Source organism: Rhinatrema bivittatum, chromosome 9 (assembly GCF_901001135.1).
Source record: "Rhinatrema bivittatum chromosome 9, aRhiBiv1.1, whole genome shotgun sequence".
Classification (NCBI taxonomy): domain Eukaryota; kingdom Metazoa; phylum Chordata; class Amphibia; order Gymnophiona; family Rhinatrematidae; genus Rhinatrema; species Rhinatrema bivittatum.
The window spans coordinates 134,428,886-134,451,978 of record NC_042623.1 but is presented as its reverse complement, the minus strand read 5'-3'; the positions used below and the strand labels follow the sequence as shown (position 1 = coordinate 134,451,978).

General features: G+C 45.0%; 1 protein-coding gene across 4 annotated transcripts in view; it reads left to right on the top strand.

The window, feature by feature from the left end:
* The first annotated feature begins 10,657 nt into the window (after positions 1 to 10,657).
* The window catches only part of PPP2R3A (protein phosphatase 2 regulatory subunit B''alpha), a 435,163-nt gene continuing 422,727 nt past the window's right edge, over positions 10,658 to 23,093 (top strand). For 2 of the 4 annotated variants that reach the window (XM_029615754.1, XM_029615755.1), the window contains exon 1: positions 10,658 to 10,903. The gene's annotated coding sequence lies outside the window, so the exon portion shown is untranslated. The remainder of the gene's footprint in view (positions 10,904 to 23,093) is intronic. The other 2 variants (XM_029615753.1, XM_029615752.1) reach the window with 1 other exon arrangement.

Sequence of the window (23,093 nt, the reverse complement as noted above, 5' to 3'; positions counted from 1 at the left end):
CGAGCTAGTTATCGCACGCGAAAAGTACTTTTTGGCATGCGATACGCTACGAAAATGACCCACATAGTTAGTTATTTCATTCAGGCGAGCTACCTTCCATCACCACTAGAAGACTTGAAGGCTGTTCCCTCCAATACATAAGAATATAAGAAATTGCCATACTGGGTCAGACCAAGGGTCCATCAAGCCCAGCATCCTGTTTCCAACAGTGGCCAATCCAGGCTACAAGTATCTGGCAAGTACCCAAAAACTATGTAGATCCCATTCTACTGATCCAGTAATAGCAGTGGCTATTCCCTAAGTCAACTTGATTAATAGCAATTAATGGACTTTTCCTCCAAGAACTTATCCAAACCTGTTTTAAACCCAGCTACTCTAACTGCCCTAACCACTTCCTCTGGCAACAAATTCCAGAGCTTAACTGAGCATTGAGTGAAAAAGAATTTTCTCCAATTAGTTTTAAATGTGCAACTTGCTAACTTCATGGAGTGCCCCCTAGTTCTTTTATAATCCAAAAAAGTAAATAACCGATTCACATCTACCTGTTCTAGACCGCTCATGATTTTAAAGACCTCTATCATATCCCCCCTCTGCCATCTCTTCTCCAAGCTGAACAGCCCTAACCTCTTTAGCCTTTCCTCATAGGGGAACTGTTCCATCCTCTTTATCATTTTGGTCACCCTTCTCTGTACCTTTTCTAGTGCAACTATATCTTTTTTGAGATGCGGTGACCAAAATTGTAGACAGTACTCAAGGTTGCAGTCTCACCATGGAAAATGTTCAAAACAGTTAAGAAAACACTAGCTTTAAAGGGGGTAGCTTACTTCATCAAGAGGACTTATTACTGGACAATCTGCGCTCCATCTACGCAAGAGGAGATGAACTTAGATTACCCCCACATTTATTACTCAAAAAAGCAGTCAATTGAAATGGTTGGAAAAAAACATAAGAAACATCATGGTATTTTATTAAACATTTCCAAGGAAATTTGAGAAGGAAAAAAGACCCAAGTTGAAGAACCTGGGGTTTCATTAACAGAAATGTTCTTCTCCTGTGTCTGTCTAGCGAGATCTGGAAAAATCTGTACTTTCAAGTTTAAAAAAGATTCCATACGATGGCGAAAATACATCTTAAGTATCCAATCCCCTGGCCCGATGAATAGCCATGTGGTTCATGGGGGTCTGACTTAGGGAGAGGAGTCGCAACGGTTCGGAGCCGCGGAGGAGGTGCAGGTTTCCTTACTGGACTTGGAAACATCTTTGTCCCCAATCTGGAGAGAAGCACTGGCAAGCCCTGCCACGAGCCGAAACCTGGAAGGGAATCTGGTGAAGACGCTTACTGAAGCTGTTGGCGCCAGAGATCACCAGTCAGGGAGCCTTGAGCCGGGAGGTAATGGCGTGGACGCCGGAGCAGAAACGCCTGACGAGATTGCTGGTAACACAACCAGGCGAGAGGAAGAAGAGTTTAATATGGGAAGTTTTTCCACTCCACTATAGCCGAAAATGCGATTCCCCGTGGCTAAACCTCAATTGGTAATGTTAGACTCTTTGTGGGAAGCCATAGAAGGCCCGGGGAACCTGTTATCAAGTCAAATAAATGTTCTGGTAGATGGAAATAAGGATTATGAAACACGAATACAACATATGGAAAAAACTGTAACACTAAATACTCAGCAGATCACTGAAGTTAACACAAAATTGCTATCTGGAAAGTTGTTGCAGGAATTGGAAAATACACTTCTATCTAATAAAGTTGAAAATCTAGAGAATATGGTGAAGGGTAAAAACCTTCGTTTAGTGAACTTTCCGAAGATATCTTATATAACACCAAAGGATATGTTCAAAAGATATGCTATTGAAATCCTTAAGATACCTGAAAATGCTGTTCCACCTTTAACACGAGCATTCTATCTACCGTCTTTTAAAAATAATTTGGGACAAAACAAGATGGAGTCTATTAAAGAAAATCAACTAAAGCAGCAGGGGAGTTGGATTTACCTACCTTAAATATCTCAGAATTACTAGAGACATCAGATACAGCACAAGCTAATCCAGCAACATTAATAGTGACTTTTGTACTAGAACCTGATAAGGATTGGGTGCTGAAATTATTCTATAGATTAGAATTATTTTTGACCCTTCGGGTTAGGATATTTCCTGATGTATCAAAAACGATGCAGAAAAAGAGGAAGCAATTTTTACTTCTTAGACCTAAGGTCCAGCAAATAGGGGCTTCTATCTTTTCTTTATGCCATCTCAATTGGTACAATTTCTGAGTGACAAAGCAGAAAATGTCTCTATTGATAATGTTGTTAATTAATCTCTATGTAACTGGTTATGTTCTCTCCTTATCATAAATGAAACCTCCTGAAGAGGTGCAGACAAAATGTTTCCTATTGAATTTCTAGTTTGCATTGTAATTGTGGATTTGGCTCCTCCAAAATTATTTTGGACTTAAATTCAGAATAAGACTTATTGTGTTATAAGAAATGAATGGGTAACAAATGTAACATTTATAATCTCTAAGTATTTTCTTTAATCAAGTTTATTTCTTGATATTGTAACTATTATAATGCATAAATACAAAATTATAAAAAAAAAAGAATCCAATCCCTGTCAGACTCTAATAAAAAGGAAACAATTCAAGTTGTTAGGATTGTGGACCCTTGGGCCGAAGCGAGTGGTGGTGACCACTGAGGGATTGCCCCCAATGGGTCTTGTCTCTGGAAGGTGGAGCTGGTGAGGACAACCCGACAGGACCTTCACCTATACCAGCCCTCGTTCCCCGCAGGTTGAGTCCTTTGGTTCTGGGGCCAGCAGGACTTAGGTGCGGCTGCCTCAAAGACGATAGTGAAGCTGATGAAGAAGGCAGGGTCAGAGGTCCGGGTCTGGGCTGGCAGCAAAGGAGCAGAACGGAGTCCAGGCAGAAGATCCGGGGCAGGCAGCAGACAGGCTAAAGCGAAGTACCAGGCCAAGGATCGAGACGGGCAGCAGACAGGCAGAGACGAGAAGACAAGCCCAAGTCAAACCAGGAGATCAAGCCAAAGACTGAGTCACAGGAGCTTGGGACCAAGGAGAAGACCGGAGACTGGAATGAAGGCACGGGCAGGAAAGCAGGAACTGGAACGCTGGGACCAGAATCAGGAACACAAGGACTGGAGAAGCAGGAACGGAACCAGGAACAGGATCAAGCAGGAACAGGAACGAAGACGTCTAGACGGCAACTAGCACTCTGAGGAGACAACCTGTTGCAAAGCAAAGGACTGCAGGCAGCTGTGGAGTTTAAATACCCCTCCCAAGTGATGTCATCTTCCGGGGCTGGGCTGAGGGTTCCTGCCTCAGCCCCTTTAAAGGGCGGGGCTTCCCGTGCACACACGCCTAGGGAGAGACCCCGCTGGACGGAGGACGGCGTTCGCGGCCATGTGGTAGGCTGTGTTTGGCCTGCTGCGGAGTGAGTCACGCCGTGCCGGGCTGTAGCGGAGGCGAGCAGAGGAGCAGGTAGGAGGGACCGGCTGGGGCCTGCTGTGGCCAGGAGCCGCAACAGTACCCCCCCTCTTATGCCTCCTCACAGAAGGGCTAGGCTTGCCTGGGAGTGTGCAATGGAAGCGCTGGAGTAAGGATTTGTCCAAGATATTGGAGAGTGGCTATTTTCTAAGTCAACTTAATTAATTACCTGCTATTAATTAAGTTGACTTAGAAAATAGCCACTGCTATTACTAGCAACGGTAACATGGAATAGACTTATTTTTTGGGTACTTGCCAGGTTCTTATGGCCTGGATTGGCCACTGTTGGAAACAGGATGCTGGGCTTGATGGACCCTTGGTCTGACCCAGTATGGCATGTTCTTATATTCTTATAAGTCAAACCAGGAGATCAAGCCGAAGACTGGTTACAGGAGCTGGGGACCAAGGAGAAGACCAGAGACTGGAATGGAGGCACGGGCAGGAAAGCAGGAACTGGAACGCTGGGACTGGAATCAGGAACACAAGGACTGGAGAAGCAGGAATGGAACCAGGAACAGGATCAAGCAGGAACAGGTACAAAGACGTCTGGAGAGCAACTAGCACTCCGAGGAGATGACCTGTTGCAAAGGCAAAGCACTGCAAGCTGCTGTGGGGTTTAAATACCCCTCCCAAGTGATGTCATCTTCCGGGGCCAGGCTGAGTTTTCCCACCACGGCCCCTTTAAAGGGTGAGACCTCCCATGCGCGCGCGCCTAGGGAGAGCTCCCGCCGGACGGAGGATGGCGTTTGCGGCCATGTGGTAGGCCGTGGTTGTTGCCGCGGAGCGAGTCACACCACGCCGGGCTGTAGCGGAAGAGCAGGTAGGAGGGACCGGCCGGGAGCCACAACAAAAGTAGCTGTAGTAACTATATTTTCTTCGTACGTTTCCAAAATATGAGTGAGATTCAAATTGCCAGGCTCTACAGGTGAAACAGCCTGCATATTATTTTGATCTAAAGAGCCTGTCCTAAAGGGAGGCGTATTGTAGATCCTTGAAGTTACTGGAAAAGCTTGCTCAGGAATTTTAAGTATAACAGTTAAGTATCTCTTTCACATATCCTTAGGTGAGACTAATGAATCCTTAGGAAAGTTTATACAGCGAAGATTCCGTTCTTGTAATTGATTTTCCATGAACTCAATTTTATTAGATAATAACTGATTTTCTGTACGCAGTACCTGCTGTAAAGCAGAAGAACTTTCCAGCGGGCTTTTAAGAGTTTCACACAATCCTTTATTCTCCGGACTCTTTTTCCACTTGTTTCAGACGGGAATCCAAAATATTAATAGAAGACACAAATGGTTGAAAATGAGCAGAAGTATTTTGGTTTAACATTTGAATTGCTTCCCATATAGTTTCTAGAGTAAACTGCTTATGTCTTACCAGCTCCAAAGGTTTAATCTGTAAGGGCTCAGCCGAGAGACCTCCAAACTGCCATGAAACAACACTCCCAGCAACCTCCCCTGCAACGCCAAGAGTCAACAACGGCTGTGAGGCAGATCCAGCAGGCTCCTTGGGCTCAGAACGAGGTTCATAATCAGCAGCCACTTCTTCTGGTTCAATACCTCATTGTAGTTCCTGCAGCCTTGCCTCAGCAGGATTAACAGGGGGTGTCCTCTGCTCCAGGGACAAAGATGTAGTCAGCTCAGGGAGGGGATCAAGTTCAGCTTCCTTCTGATACACATCCAGGGAGCTGCCACCCGGAGCTCCAGCTCCCAGACGCATTTGAACATCCATAGGCCCGAACAGAAGACTAGAAGAGGGAGCAGCCAAAGCCTCGCGCCCTCCGTTTACGGGCACAGTGAGGCATTTCAGAGGAAACCGAACACAGGCAAAAAGGAGCGCACATATGCCAAGCTAGTGCGCCATCTTGGATTCCCTCCCAGAATCTCTCTCTATCCTTCTCTTTAAAAAGGAATTGCATAGGCACTATTTATTGAATACTGAATGCAAATATATTTCTGTGAAAAAGCCTCAGTCAACTAGTAGTTACATTGAACATTTTAAAAGCTTCATTAAGCTTTAATCATCATAACTACCATTAAAATGTTATATATCTTTTTTTTAGACATTCATACTTTATAGGTTGGAATGGATCTCTGCTCTCCCAATGAAAAGTGGTGTCATGAAAGCACATATCAAAGGCCAGTCATCTAGGACAATGGTTCTCAACCGAGCTCCCTTCAGTTAGTTGTATTTTCAGGACCTCCACAATGAATAAGCATTAGAGATATCGACATACGGAGGGAGCACATGCAAATATCTCTCATTCATATTCTTTGTGGATATCCTGAAAATCAGTCTGGACAGACAGCTCCCCAGGACAGGGCTGAAAATCTCCAGTCTAGAGATGCACATACTAGATCAGGGGGGTCCTCAAGAGCTGCAATCCAATTGGGTTTCAGGATTTTCACAATGAAAGCACTTGCATGTTGAGGCAAAATTAAACAAATTAATTTAAATGTGAAACGTTACTTTGCCTTAGCTTCATCATATCTGTAATGGGTTATTAATATTTGAGTATATATTTAGCTATTTAGCAATAATAATGTCGGAATGTATTTGTGGTGTTACTCAGTTGCACTTGTAGTACCTGATGCCTTTAATGTTTGTTCAGTGCAGACACTGCGCTCGCATGTCTTACAGCCCTTAAGTGGTTAGTAGCTGGTACTACTGCACATGGTAGATTAGTAGATCGGGTGTTAAAGCCCAATCTAATGAAATGCGTATTGCGGCTGTATTCCCATGACTGTGTTAGAGATATTGACCATGGAAATGCGCTGAATTTGGCAGCTTGGTCTTCCTCACGCTAACCATCCCAAAGTGAAAGGGACAAACAGAATGGGAAAGCCTCTCTTAAACCCTCAGGCAGAACTCACACTCTCCACCCCTAGGCCTCCAAGTCAGAACTCCTCCTACCCCCACCCCACTGGACTCCTCTCGGCCCTGCAATGCTCTCCCCCACCCAGATACCGAATCTGCAGACATCTAAATCTCTGGAAGCAGGAGAGAGCCTATCTTCATTATGTTGATGCAGGCACCAATATCAAAATGGTGCCGGACACCCTGACCCAAACACAAAAACATGTTAAAATGAGCACACCAATCAAAAATTCCTTTCACCAAATACACCTGGCCGCCACCGCCATTGGCCAGCATTTCGCTATGGAAGCTGATTTAGGGTGACATTTTTAGCTGCTGCAAAATGATATTTCTTTAGAATTTCATATTTTTTTATAACTGAGCCATCTGCTCTCTAACCCTGTTACCCCCAATTATAAAAAAGCACATATTTAAACTCCAAATCAAATTAAACAGCCCACTCTACCTTCACAGTCAATCCTAATGGCCTCACTGTACTCAATTAAAAAATCCATCGTTATTCCTTCTGTAAAAGAGCTTGATTTAATTCCCCGCCCCTACTACATATCATCTACTGCAAAACAAAAAAATCTGCCATTGATGCAATGTTCCTCCTCTAGACAATGTTGAACTAAAGGAGCTTCTATTCCACCATTCTGAATATTGCTCTGATGTTCTATTATCTGAGTCTTTCCCAGCTCTTATGGCCTTCCCCGATATATCTTAGCCAATGTAGACATTGAAGAATATGAATAACAGATGTAGGTATGCAGGAAGTAAAATCTCAGGAAAAAAATAGCATCTACTACTAGTAGAGTGTGCATGACATACACTACGATTGCAACTATGGTGCCCCGGACCATTTAATGCCTCATCAAAAGATGGTGTGGATAACCAATGTGGAAACCTCCCCAAAAAATCACAAGATTCTGAAAATGTTTACGAGAAAACATAAGAGATTCCTTAAAGATAGTGTAACCCTGCAGCAATGGCCAATGTTTCTTAGTGATCCCAAAATCCTTTCCCCTATACAAGGTGTAGGGCAAGACATGATCATACTTCTAGGGACCCCTCTGTTGAAGGAGGTCCTAATTACTATACAAAGCCCTCTTGAATGCACAGCAGACCATTGATATGGGATATCCATACTGAGAAAACCGGTCTCGCATAGCCACCGGTTGCTTTTTGAACTCCATCAATGATGAGCAAGCATGGCATCAATGAAAAAAATTGTCCAGTGCAGGCCATATACAACTAAAAAGTTAACACCACTTGAGGTGTAATAAAATCTCTGGCATTACAAGGCCTATGTCAGACTCGCTAGTCGTTAATGCTGGATGCTAAATACATTAGTGTTTGTTAAGCTTGTTTGCATGTGCAATAGTATTATGTTGAAATTAATGCTAATGTACATGCGAATTTCATATGTTACCAGATTGGGGTCTCTGTTAGTGTTTGGGTAATTGCCAGGTTCTTGTGGCCTGGTTTTGGCCTCTGTTGGAAACAGGATGCTGGGCTTGATGGACCCTTGGTCTGACCCAGCATGGCAATTTCTTATGTTCTTATGTTAGAGGTCCCTAGTCCCAACCCTTCGGTAGTCAGTTGCAGAGGGACAAACCATTCATTACAGCATCTCCCCCAGAGTTTGCCTGGAACTGGATGTCCCTTGGGCACAAAGGGGGAGCTAGTTTAGGTAAGATTAGGGAAGATGTACTTTGCTTTCAGAAGGGAAAGATGTGTGCTCTCAGAGGATAAGTAAAGAAAGGCACATATCTTGCCAATTCCTTTAGTAGGGTGGAAGGAAGAGGGATATTTAAGAAGCTTGTTACAGTTTTTCTGGTTTCTACATTTTTGACCTGTTCCATTCTTGGCAGGCTGTATCCCTTGCTCAGGATGGTCAGGAGGGACTGCGCCTTTTTGACCACCATAAGAGGAGGTTGCAGCACCCAGTTATGAGCAGAGATCCTGATTCAAGTTTGTATTTGTCCACCATTGGGGAAAGGGAGATTTTTTTTCTGCTCCCTTCTTTCCCCCTGAACTGGAGAATTTTGGTAACTGTTTCCAGTATAGGCCTTTCCTCTGGGAGGCCAATTGTTATCTTTTGAAGAAGAAACCATCAAGGAAGAAACATCTAGAGACACCCCACGGAGTTTCCACCCCGGGACCCAGGACACTGCCAGGTGAAGTTTATGATTCACTGTGGACCTCAGGTACTGAGGGAAGGGATCCAGTCACTGATAGGATTCCCAGCCACCTTGGTACAATTATTTTTCCTTACCGTGGAGGATACGCATGTTCCAAGCCCCTACCTGGAGGGACACATTCACAGAGGTAGAGAGCATTCAAATCCTGTCTCTTGTAAATCTGGGAACCCTAGTAGTAACTGAACACTTTGTTTTGCATCTATTGATTCTTTTATGAGGAATTACAGTAAACTTTAATTTGAATACCCATCCAGTGAGTCCTGCCTAGTTTGTAAGTGTACCTGTCCCAAAGAGCTATGGTAATGGCTATGGGAGAATGCCACTGCCTGGGCTAAGATTAGCTTTCACCCCACAGAAAGGACCCACACCTTGGGGATACAGGAAGGGGAATGAAAAGTGTGCAGACAGCCCTAGTTATAAATTCTTTTGTATGTCCCTCTAAAGAAAAGGGTTACAATTACATGGCGCATTATGTAAAGCATACATGAAGCCTGACACCTGCTGCTAAACAGATACTCAATTTGGCATAAAAAGTTATTAAAAATAATTTTCATCTCTCAACACTATCGCCCTTGCTCTCTGCCTATTCTCCATTCTCACCGTATTCCCTTTCTGGTTTCTAACCTCTGCCCTTCCTTATGCTACATTAGAGGCAATGACTTTCTTTTGGACCACACCAGCCCCTAACCCATCCAGGCATTACCAGTGGAACGGAAAGGAAGGATTTCTTCTAAGTAGTACTAATCCTACATCTTTTATCATACTTGGCAATATTGAGTTCTATTCACCCCAAGATTGGTGGGGCCTGCACATGCAGACTTTCTCTCTTCCCTCCATTCTTCCCAAATTACAGCAGCTAAAACCATGTTGTTGTACAGTGGCGTTAGCATAGCTGGTGAGCCTAAGATTGATGGGGAAAGAGAGGTGGATCATACACACATTCTCTTGCTCTCTCAGACTCTGACACACATATTTATGTTCTGTCAATCAAACACACACACATTCTTATGCACGCTCAGACACTGATGCACTCTTTCACACACAGACACATGCTTTTTCAGATACTTGGACATACACACTTATTCTTTTTCTGACACACCATACACACATACTTTTACTACTGTTCATGTGCTTCATTTGTGAGGGTCTCATCCTCTAGACTGGCTAACCAAGGGCTGTATAGCATCATCGTGTAAAGTTCTGCACTTGCTGCCAGCCCATACCTAGCCTGCAGCAGCCACTTTTACACTTCCTCCTCCTCCCACCTCAGAAAATCCAGTTTCCATGGCCCATTGCATTCCCCTCCTCTAAGATCAGCCTGGCCAAGTCACACAGATGCCTTACTAGCATGGCAGGGAACTTCCCCAGACTACTAGAAACAGAGCAAAAAAAACAAAACTTAAAACATATTCTCTCCTTGTCTTCTGTTTTTTTTCCCTGCCATCAGTCTGCCATAAGGTGTTAATAAATACATTTGCTGCACCTCCTGCTTTTGTGTGTGATTCGTTCTTTCTCCTTCTAGCAGACAGAACTCGGCCATGACGTCATCGGATTCTCCAGCAGCGAGGGGGTTGGGCGAGACTAAATCACGCAAGCCTGTTCTGAGGCCTGAGGGGTTGTAGCCAGGGGAGAGAGGGCAAGACCAGCCAGCATGGCACTCTAGCCAAAGGAGGTCTTACTCTCCTGTACTTTCCTGCCCCATTCTAGCCAGAGGAGGGCTCACTCTCCTGCAGCACTCTAGTCAGAGGTTTCACTCGCTTGCACGTTTCTGCTTCCAGATATGCTCTGTAAGTAGGGAACCCGATGGAAATTTTAGAGCTGTGAGAAAGTCCCTAGCTAACTTGTCCAAAAATAGCTAGATTAGCTCCCTGTCTGATTCACAGCTCTAAAATTTCCATTTGGTTCAAAAAGACACCGGATCTATCTACAAATTAGCTAAATTGGCCACACAACGTTCCCTTTGTAATGCTTTCCTCCCGCTCCGCCTCCCTCTGTGACGTGTCCCTCCCTCCTCTCTCCCTGAACCGCTGTTTTCTAGCACTGCTTGCTCTCTGACATCGCTGGGTCCACCCACTGTGGAAATCAGTGTTCCCCTCGCTCCTCCTGCCTCCAAGAAAATCTCTGACATTCAGGGACGGAGCGGTGGAGGGGAGCGGCTGAGACCGCGGGGCAACGAGGGGAGGGGCGCTAAGACTCAGCCTGCCGCTTTGGTTGTTGAGGCGGTTTTTTGGATTCTCTACCTGTATCTGACACTTAGACAGTTTTTGGAACTCTTTGAAAGTTGAGGCAGGCTTTGGGATTTATTATACGGCTCACTGGACGTTGAGGCAGTGTCTGGTAGGTGCTCCTTGTGCTATCTTTTGCTGCTGGTATGCTTGTCCTTGTTTATAGGTCTGTAAATACACGTATTCTGTTTACGCGGACGAGTAATGTATGTGCAAATGTTGTGTTTTAGGTATGCGATATGGGTAAAGTATATAGGTTTGTGTGAGCTTGCCCTTCCCTCCCGTGTTCCTGATGTTGGGGGGTGGCGCTGGGGCTAGCAGGAGACGCTAGATGGTGCAAACTGGGGGAGTGAGAGGTGGACAGTGTCCTAACTAGCCCTGATCGTGCTGGGCAAAGATGCGAATCTGCAGCCCACTGCCCCGACAGCCACCACAAGCCTCTCCACTAGACTGCCCGGCTTCCAAAGCTTCCCTGCCACCCTCTCCACCCCCAGGGACTCTTCGGAACCTTGAAGCTCTTGTAGGCGGTGCGGGGACTGGAGCAAGGGTTCTCCCCCCTACTAATCCTGAATTTTAGGACTCCAGTTCTGAACTCCTCCCACCTTCCGCTGCTCAGCCCTGTAACTCCAGTCTAGGAATTGTCTCTCTATGGGACTCTTCATCCTCAACCCACTCTCTCTCACATTCTGTTTTGACCCCACCCTCTCCAGGGCAGAAAACTTTACTGTCCCCAGAGAGGTCTTGTCACCCCCCCCCCCAACCCCCAACCATCTAATCTACCTTCCTCCTCCCGTTTTTCTTTTTTCTCTATAATAAGTCAGCCTCGTGGCTGCAAAAGTCAGGAAGAACTCTGCCAGTACATAGGTTTGACACCCCACTGGCTACTGTATTCCTTTCTCCCCCTAGCGAGGGGTGAGCGCATGTCCAGCCCGTTTTTACAGCCAGGGGGGAAGGGGAGGGTCCATGGCCAGGCTGCCCCGCGCTGCCCCAATCCCCGCGCAATCCTTTCTCTGGGGTTAGGACCCCTTCCTTCCGCCCTGGAGCAGCAGCTGCTGGGCAAAAGCCCGCTAGGAAGAGGAAGGCAAAGCAGACCACCTCTCCTCTCTTCTGGCGGGAACCGTCCACAAGGCCATCGTGGAGGGGTACACGGGTATTTTTTTTTTCCCAATATCTTGCCTCTTCAAACACCACCCAGTGACCCTGGGGACTTTCATCGGCCCCATCACGGTGATCCCCGCAGGTCACCGAGAGAGGGAGCTGCGACATGTCTCCTCATACTGGAGGCAGGTGTGGATACGCCTGCTCAAGGATGGAGAGTCCAAGGGGTGGAGGCTGAACCCTTTCCAGAGGGGCCCTCTTTAAAAAAAATCTTCTGGTCAGTGGAGGAGGTGCGGTGTTTTCACTGCCGCAGGCTGGGGCACTCCCGGCGATTGTGCCCCAGTCTCCTCCCCCAGAATCTACGGGAGAGGGCGGAGCACCGCCTCCAGGCCATAGCTTGGCCCTCTGGCTTCTCCACCCCTTCAGGCCCCATTGACAAGGGGCCCGAGCCCATGGCTCCCTGGAGGGTTCCAGGAGGTGGGATGCCACCCGCCCCTGCCCTGCCAGAACAACGGGCCTCCACCTTGCCCCCTCCACCAACGGCCGCCGCTGATCTCCCCGCTGGGGAGACCTGACCTGGACCTGGCACCCCTCCCCCGGTGACTGCACCTCCCCTCAGCGGTAAGGAGCGGTGCAATAAGGAGAGAGAATGTGCCAGGGCAGCTGGAAAAACTGGCAGGGGTCACCAGGCAGGAAGGCCAGCATGGGGTTGCCAATCACCTCCTGCCCTTGACTCAGTGCCGTCTGAGGAGGGCACCGAACATCTGGCGGCTGCGGCTGAACCCGACCTGCAGCTGCCCTCTGAGCTCCTTTGATGGGAGTCCTGTCGTGACAGAACAGGGACAGAGTGAGGCAAGAGAGATGGACCCCTTAGACAGAGATCTAGGGCCGTCCTGTCACCGAAGTCCAGCCACCCCCCCCCCCTCCGGCTTTTGGATGCTGGAGAAGAGGGGGCGGCACCCCCAGTGCTGCATCTCGAAGGTGAGGGGAATGCATGTGCGGCCGAGGCGATGGAGGCACTACCTTCGTTTTCTCCCCCTGCCCTGCAGCCGGGGCTCGTTGGTACCTCCCGTCTCTGCAAGAAAAGGAGGAAGCTCGTGCGGGGAGATGACCCCCAGGCCACTCCCTCCTCGGAAGAGGAGGGAGCAGGCGGGTGGCCGGAACCCCTCTTCTCCCTCCCACCACCCCTGATGCAGTCAGTTCCCGCCCTGCCCGTGAGGTGTCTGAGTACACTGCCAGCTGACGAAACAGTTGTCACTGTGGAGGTCGTCGGCGGGGAGGATGGGCCCTTGGATCCTCGACCTGATAACCTTGGCAGTGAGCCGGACCAGACCCTGGGGATTAGCCCCGACGGCCTCTGTGGGTGCTCCCCAGAGAGCGGGGACAATCCAGGTCCGTCAGGTGGGATCCAGATGGGACCTGAGGGAGAGGGACAACATGTATTTATTTGATTTATATTCCGATTTATAAAAATAAGAGGTGATCTTTTTCAGCTTCATGCAACATGTAATCTATTTGCTGCAGCCATTGGATAAGGAGGGGAAGAATGTCTTGGAAGATGCTTTTGTGTATATCCTTGTGTATGTAAGTGTGGTCTTAGTTAGGATTATGGTACTTATGAGGGGCTGCGAAATGCTGGCAAATGCTCCATTCCAAAAAAAACAAAACCCCAATCCCTACTTTTGCAGCAGCTTGTTTCAAAGCAAAACTGAAGTAGTAATGAAATGTGCTTGGTTATCACAAAACATTCTGGTGCAAATTCAAACTTTGAAAAGTAAACCCGTGTCTGTGTATCAGGGCGGATCTGTTCAATGTGTGTGAAGGGGTGTATACAGCGTGCTGGTTGAGGGTGAAAGGTGTGTGTGTGTGTGTGTGTGTGAGGTTGGTCTTGCAGTATATGAGAAATGTGTCAGTGTGATGGGGTGCGTTTGAGAGGTTTGTGTGTGAAGGAGGATGTGTATGTGTTTTTCTTGCAGGTGTGGTGTAGATGTGCATATGCAGTGTATATGGAGGGAGTATGTCTGTTTTTGTGATGTGTGTGTAGATATTTAGGGGGGGGGGGGCAGTTGGTATGTTTGGAGGGGGGATATTTGTGTAGGGGTGTGTATATGTTTGGTTGTGGGAAGGGGTAGGTAGGAGGTGAATGCTCTCTCCAAAAATACTGACCTGATGTTTTTGGTTTGTTTTTTTTTAACTCCTTTGAGAACTCCTGCATCCAAGCCTCCCCACCGCCCCCACACAGATATAGAGACACACACATACCTACTCATACACTCCTCACATCACACGCACCCCCCCCCCCACCTACAAACAGACACATCTATCACTGTTCATGTATCTTTGTGGGTACAGGTGTGTGTCTGTTTACAGAGCTCATTCTTCCTTGCTTTCTTTTATAAAGTTTGAATTTACCTCAACATGTTTTGTGGTAACTGAGCAAACTGGGACGCAGCTTCCATTTCGCTGCTGGGCGTGGGGAGGACTTTTGGGATGGAGCAGGTGCCCACTGGTTTGACAAGGATTTAATAGTCCTAAAGCAATGCTTTCGTCAGGCCAAATGACACTGGTGAGAATCAGTCAATCAACATTTATATCGATGAATTAAATGGGTATGGATCGGCAACAGATAACTTTAAAGGAATAGCATTATGCTGAATGTATTCAAGCTGCCCCAATCATGTTTGCAGACTTTTTCCTAAGTCAGGACTCTAACCACTTCCAGCGATCACAGAGTGACTAAAAAACCTGTTGCAAGCCCTGATGCTTTTGGACATTCATGATAAAATACAAGTTGATCTAATTCAAATGCCAACTTTCAATCCTAGCTCTTCCACTGTGCAAACCTGGGAGTATTTTGAGATGGTCTCTTCTGAGGAAATCATTTCAATTATCTCAAAAATGAATAATACTTCTTATCCCACTGCTGATTGTTTCAATGCCCCTTTGAAGGTCTTAAGACCTAGCTGAATATATTGCATCCTTTGTTAATTGCTCACTGTGGAGGTAATTTTCAAAGGAGTTACGTGCGTAAAAGTAACATACAGTCAAAACAATTTTCAAAAGCCATTTACTCAAGCAAAGCCCACCTACTCAAGTAAAGTGCATTTACACACTTAAAAACAAATTTTAAGCATGTAAATGCTTTTTAAAATCAGGCCCTATGAGAGGGTTGTGTCCCATATAGTTCAAAATCAGCTTCTATTCGTTCAGTGCTAAAAAAAACCTCTAAGCTAGATCCTTTTGTCCTGGTGAATTATTGCCCTATCTCCAATCTACCTTTTCTAGCCAAGGTTCTCAAAAAAGTAGTATTAAAACATCTTACTACATTTAGGGGTAGATTTTAAAAGGAGTGCGTGCAAGTTATAAAATCGGGGGTCAGCACGCGCAAGGGGGTGCACCTTGGATGCACTGAGACGCGCTGCCTTTCCCTGTTTCCTACCCCCCACCTTCCCTTTCCCCCCTACCTACCTGCCAGTGTGTGGAGGCCTCTGGCCCCGCCCCCGGGACTTACACGTGTCCCGGGGCTTTATGCGCGTCACCGGGCTTTTTAAAAATAGGCCCGGCGCATGTAACCCTTTTAAAATTTGGCCCTTATTGATGAAAAATCCTTACTTGATATTTATCCATTTGGCTTTTGAGCAGCATATAATACTGAAACTTTACTGATTTCCCTCAAGAAGCACCTCAACCTCAAACTCACACACACAACCTCACCCCCCAAACTAGAAATTGGCCTTTTCAAATCCCCCACGCTACAGATCTGCCTTATATATGCCCCACCTGGCTCCATCGAACGGGATCCTTCCCCCTTAATTGAATTCATTTCTGCCAACATCAACATTGAAATTCCATCCATCATACTAGGAGATTTCAATCTCCATGTTGATGCCACCCCCCTCACCCCCTCTTGCGATACATTCCTCACTGCTCTCCAAGCAATAGGTCTCAGACAAATTGTCACCTCCCCAACTCATCAAGCTGGACACTCCCTTGACCTCATTTTCATTAACCACTGTTTTCTACCTTCCCCCCCACCACCTGCTCCCCAGTACCTTGGTCTGACCACTTCCTCATAGAAGCCTCCCTACCACTCACCACTCCTACCACCCCCACCCCAACAAGCAACACTACTAGTGCGTACAGGAAACCCTGCTCAGGAGATGAACTTGCACTTGCAATCTCCAACGCTTCAACAAACCTTGAGTGCTCCAACCCTGAAACTGCCATCACATCCTGGTTTAGCATAACTCTTGAAATTGCTGACAAACTATGCCCTATCTCCAGACGAGAACTACAACAATCTACAAAAAACCACCAACCTTGGTACACAGCAGAGCTGAGAGCCTTAAAAAATAATCTTAGGCAGCGAGAGAGAATCTGGCGTAAAGCCCCCTCACCCCAACTTGTCTCAAGCTATAAAACTGCTCTTCACCATTATAGAATAACCACACTCAAAACCAAACGAGACTTCTATGCTACTAAGATCCACGAATATATGTACAACCCGAAAGCCCTCTTCACTTATGTAGCTGACCTCACCAAGTCCTCCCAACCCCCCATCCCTGACAACGAAGCCACTGCCAGGAGTGAAGAAATCGCCCAATACTTCCTCACAAAAATCACCAACATCCTCCTCAGATTCCAACACCCATCTCCCACGACCCCCTCTTCCCCCCCCTCCAACCTGCCCCCACCAATTCTACCCTCCACACTCTTGACCTGACTTCCACCAAAGAAGTGGAATCAATTCTCAGAAAACTTAGACCTGCATCTCATCCCTCAGACACTATACCTACAAAAACCCTCCTCTCTATCCCAAACTCTATTGCTAAACTTATCGCAGACATTATCAACTCCTCTCACTCTTCAGGCTCTGTCCCAGATGCCCTCAAACAAGCGATTGTTAAACCCCTCCTTTAAAAACCCTCGTTAGACCCCAAAGACCCCTCCAACTTCCGCCCGATCTCAAACTTGCCCTTCATCTCCAAGATCATGGAAAAGATTGTGAACATCCAACTCACAGAATACCTTGAAAACAATAATATACTGCACCCTGCCCAATTCGGTTTCCACAAATTCCTCAACACTGAAATACTCCTGCTCTCCCTCACGGATCACATACTCAGAGGCATGGACCAAGGCAACTGCTACCTCCTTGCCCTCCTCGACATCTCAGCCGCCTTTGATACCATCAATCACAACTACCTCATCAACCATTTGGCCGAAATAGGTATCTCAGGCCTAGCCCTGCTATGGTTTAAATCCTACTTATCCAACAGAAAGTTCGCCCCCTGTCCCAAGGTGTTCCTCAAGGTTCCTCTCTCTCCTCCACCTTATTCAATATTTACCTCACCCCCCTCTGTCAGCTTCTCACAGACCTTGGCCTCAAATTCTACCTCTACGCAGACGATGTTCAAATCCTCATCCCCATTCACAACTCTCTCACTGATGCCCTTGCATTTTGGAACACATGTCTTGCCTCTATAAATGACTTCCTCACTAACATCCACCTCACCTTAAACTCTTCCAAAACGGAGCTGCTCCTTCTTTCTCAACACCAACCCCCTAAACCCCTGATCTCCAACGACCCAGCCTTCAACACCATATCGTCCCAACCCTGGGAGACCTTGGGGTAATTCTAGACCAACAACTTAATCTAAAAAAAAGATCAATTCCATCCTCAAAGAAGGATTTTTCAAGCTCAGTGTTCTAAAGAAACTTAGACCCCTCCTCCACTATCATGACTTCCGCACTGTCATCCAAGCTACTCTTTCCTCAAAGCTAGACTACTGTAATGCCCTCCTCCTCGGACTACCCTCCTTCACCACGAAACCCTTACAAATGTTCCAAAATGCTGTCGCCAGGGTTATTGCAAACTCACGGAAAGTTGATCACATCACTCCCATACTCAAAGACCTCCACTGGCTCCCCATAGCATCCCGCATTCTCTTTAAAACTTTAACCATAATTCACAAATCCATCTACTCCTACAACTCTAACTGGCTTGATGAACCCTTTTGCCCCATACGCTCTGACCGACCCATTCGGTCTGTCAACAAAGGGACCCTATCAATACCTCCTATCAAAAAAGCCCACCTCTCCGCCACAAGGGATCGCGCACTCTCCATTGCAGGCCCCAAACAATGGAACTCCCTCCCGACTACACTCAGACTTGAGCCATGCTACTCTAAGTTCAGAAAGAAACTAAAGACTTGGCTCTTCCGACAGGCCTACCCAGAATAATTGTCTCCATCTACCACCTCACCTTTTTAACTTCATGAACAGTCCTCATATAAGTGGTACTTAAATTGTATATAGTCTTTTGTAATTAGCCTGTTACCGTTTTAAAGTTAATGTTTTTTAATTCAATACTTTCTGCACTTTGTAATTACTCTCTCCCCTTCCCCTCCCCCTCCCTGTTGATTGTATTTTCATTCTTTTAGTTGCAATGTAAACCGGTATGATGTTTGCATACTAATGCCGGTATATAAAAGTCTTAAATAATAAAAAAAAGTCTTAAATAAATAAATAGTACGGTGTGGCTTTGATCATCATAGCAGTTTCTTCTTAGTCATGCTTGATTTTTCTTCAGCTTTTGACATGGTTGTTCATTCTTGTTTTAACAATTATAACAATTTGGTTTATCTATGGTAGTGTTAAAATGGTTTGAGTCTTTTCTGTCTTGTTTCCCAGGACTACAAGGAATCGGTTCTTATCTGCCACATTATCTAGTCTGTATGTCATTCCTCTTTGTCAGTTACTAGCTAATCTTGACATTAAATATTACCTTTATGCTGATGATTATCACAATTTTCCTGACATTCAAAACTTACCCTGTTCTTGACCATCCATTTTTAAATTACTTCCAAACAGTGGATCCACACAGAAGAATACATTAGAATTAAAAACTGTATTTATATTTAGCATGATTTCCAATCACTGAGATTTTGAATTCTTTTCACTTCGGATTTCTATTGTCTGTCAAATTCGCAATCTAGGAGTTATGCTGGACTCCTCATTCTCTCCAATTCCACACATTCAGAAGGTTGTAAAGTCATCATTCCTTAAATTGCAGATGAGTCACCAATTTAAATCTTGTTTATCAGTCTCTAATCTCAGCACTGTTGTTCAGGCTTTAGCAATATCTAGTGCTGATTACTGCAATGGTGTTTATATTGGGTTACAATTTGTGTGCTACAAATTGTGCAAAATTCAGCTGCACGAATAGTTACTGGGACTCAGTTTGATCACCCATCACAGCAATTTTGTGAGACTTGCATTGGCTGTCCATTGAGCAAAGAATTACTTTCAAAATGTTGTTGGTAGTATTCAAAGCCATAAATGGTTGCTTTAATTCTGTCCTCCAGATCTGCAGCTCAGAATCTGTTATTTGTTCATCTCTCAGGCAGATTAGATTGTCTGAGTCCTGAGAATGCCTCTTTACTGTAGCAGAACCTAATTTATGGAACACTCTCTTCTGAAGGATCTCAGGATTGAAATGTCCTTGCCAAAGTTTAGAAAGTTGCTTAAAGCATAGCTTTACAAGCAGGCCTATGAATAAGCCTCTAAATTGTGAATTAGCATCATCAGTCAGTTTGTCCAGGTTTTTTCAATATATAAGTAAACTTGCCTCCGTTGTATTTTTTTTTCTTTGTCTTTTCTTTATTAAAAAAAACGTTTTTTTTAAATTTGAGATTTCAGTTTTAAAATATTTTTCTGTTTAATGTTTTTATTTGTTGTTATGGATGGAAGTTTGTACACTGCCTAGAAATGGTGAGAGTGGTTAATACACTTTTAAATACATAAATATGCTCAGTGTGTAGTGTAAAAACTCTATCACCGCTTCCTACTGAACTGTTGCAAGGCATTCCCGAAGCCACCACTTGGGAAAAGCAAAGAGCCCTTTTCTGAGCGGTGCCCGGATAGCTTTCTCCTGGAAGTGGGCCCCTGGGTTTTTAGATGTTTTATCACTGTTTTCAATTCCATATTAGATAAAGGTGTGGGGTATATGTAAGAAGCTTGTATTTACTTACCATTGTGTTAAACCAGTAAAGGCATTAGTGCTTTTAGATAATTTGGTAGATTTTTAAGAAAACCTGTATAGAAGACGTTTGTGGATGGTCTTCATGCTATTTATTTCTTTTGTAGTGTCATAGATCTTGATTTTTTTTTTAATGTGCCTGGAAGTGGGGGGATTGGGAGAGAGTTCTTGGAAGCAAGGAAAGAAGCTATGTGGAAGTGGGATAGTAGGGAAAGTGAGCCTGGAAGGAAGGAGGAAGAGTCCCTGGAGGGAGAAGAGGGGAGGTGAGTGACAAAGAGGAGAGCAAAGAAAAGCAAAAAAACCCCCCAAAACGCTAAATATTAGACAAAACAAAGAGCAAAATGGACAAATAATATAACAACTCTTGGTGTAAATTCAACCCCAATATATTTTATGTATATGTATATGCCTTACCAATGTGACCATATTTTGAGACAATGGATAAGAAACAAATAATCAGATAAAAACTATATAACATGATATCTTTTCATGCACGTTTTTCTAGGTTATATATCTCACATTAAAACCATTCACACAGTCACCCACATGCTTGCTAAAATATCCTTACTAACAAAGATCATTCCCCCATTACAATAGGAAAATTTAGTAATCTTATATTTTAAGTGCCTCATAAAATTTTCTATTGATTCCAGTCTCCTCGACATGTATGTCCTTTCAGAAATCATAGTGGCATTTATACTATGGAGATTTCTTATTTCCTCGTTAGTTTTCTTAATTGTATCCTCATGTTCCATAAATTTCTGCTGGATATCTCGCTCTTGTGTCACAAATCTTGCAGAAATCTCATCAAACTTTAGGGCCTGATTGTCTAGTTTGTCCGACATCCTCACCATAAAGTCCCAGATAGTATCAAGGGTTACTACCGTTGGTTTGACAAATTGGAATGGAGGGGATCTCCTTACCCCAATTCCGGCAGGCTTGCTGCCTTCTCCCGTTCCTATGGGGATTTCAGTTGCTTCCTGCCCCTCTCCTCCTTGCGAAGCAGCCGCTTGGGATCTTGACTCTCCTCCCGGCAGACCGGCAGCTTCTGGGCCACCCAGCCGAACGCTCCGGATGATATCATCAGCCTGGGCCTCGGCTCCTCCGTCATCGGTACGTGGCAAAGCTCCCAACGGCGTTCTCGGAACTGGAGGACTCAACAAAAGCTCCCTAGGGGAGTAAGGCTCTCCTCTCGCCTGCTCTCCAGCGGGGGTTGAAGCCCTCAAAACGGGTAAGGAAGAGGCGAACTCAGAAATTAATCGTTGCCCCGAAGCAGTGTCCGGGTCGGGTGGATATACCTGGACTTTGCCTTTTCTTTTATGGGGCATTTCTTTTCCAGGAAAATTTGCCAAAGCAAAATCAGAAATCTTGAAACGCGGAGCTAACGGAGTTACAACCTCTCAGGACGCCATCTTAGTTTCTCTCCTCTTCCTACCCCGCATTTATCTAAATACCACTGATTGCTGACCATGGGATCTATCATTTAGAATGCTATAAGCACCTATTTCCGAATGTGTCCATTACGCCCCACATCACCAAATTTCTGATTTTCATTATGATTCTCGCTTCTCTCCTCTCCAAACCGAAACCATCTTTACCTTCGGTCCCACTGTCCACTGTCCAGTAATTCCTCTACCCCCAAAACTACCAACCATTAATTTGCCTATCTACATTCTACAAGCTATTCACTGTAATAGATGCAGATAGATCCATGAAATTGATTGGGTCTCCTCCCTAAGTTGGGTTTTATATACCTATATATAACTCCTGGGTGGGAAAACTTTAATTTAAACCTTAGAGGCCCGCATCTCAAAGGGTGGATGCTATTTGCACAGTTCTCACTAGTGGGCCGATACAGTAAAGTCTGCGGGAGAGCGGGCGAACGCCCGCTCTCCCAGCGCTCGCACCAGCCACTCGCGGCTTGGCTGCACATTTTACTTTCTGTATCCAGCGCATACCTAATAGGGCCATCAACATGCATTTGCATGTTGAGGGCGCTATTAGGTGCTGCGGGTTGGACGCGTGTTTTCCTCCCCTTACTGAATAAGGGGTAAGGGAAAATGCGCGTCCAATAGTACTGTATCGGCCTGTAGAATAGCATACCACACTGAGTGTCCAGGATCCCCTGTCAGAGCAAGCTTAGCTTCAAAGCCCTTTTACATTGTTTTTAGCCCATGTCTATTCTCACACCCTATAAACAGCACTGATGATCTCCCAGCATAGGCAACAGCAATGAACACCCTGGAGATTGTGTGGGTTCCAACTTTACTGATAGGTAACAAACTCAAGAGTGAAAATAGTTCAATTGATTATCACAAGCTGAGTTGCAGTAACCTTTTGTTACCTTCTTTCTCTAGCAACCAATTCTCCAATTACTTCAGTCAATTCCTTAGATAAATTGATCCCTTGCTTCTTGTCAGTGTTCTCAGTAAATTTTTTCTCAGTTATTATTTATTAAAACTTGATATACTGATTAACATGATTTACAATCAGTGGATGTACAGATAAAACATGTATAAAATATTAATCAATGCATACATAAAATCAACTTATTTGAATTCAAAACATTTCAATCAATAAAATATAAAATAAAACCAAAGTAAAACACAAACAAACTGGCTATAACAGGAATCTTCATGATAGACATAAGTCCTGATGAAAAACCAGGTTTTAACTGCCTTCCTAAATTTAAGATACCGGTATTTTTAATTCAGAACAAATGTCTGGCAGAAGAGCATTCCAAAGGGTGGGAGCCTGATTATAGGGAGTCATCCTCCAGTTGAGGCCAAATTGATCACTGATAAGAGAGACAGGTAAAGTAAACCCTTCTTTGAAGAACGGAGAAACTGAGCTGGTATATAGGGCGTTAGTAGTCTACAAGGAAGACTAGAATATAAAGTGTGAAAAGTAAGACAAAATCTTAAACCAAATGTGGTAACTAATTGAAAAACCATTGCAGTTGCAAAATGGGAGTAATGTGATTGATTTTCTTGAGGCCATAAATCACTCTGGCAACTGTATTCTGAATTAGTTGTAATCTTTTTAATTGGTAATTCGGAAGACCAGGCAACAAAGAGTTACAATAGTCAAGTTTAGAGAGACCAAAAGCATGAGTTAAAAGTTTTTAAATCATGAGACCCTAGAAATGGACAAAAGTGGAAAA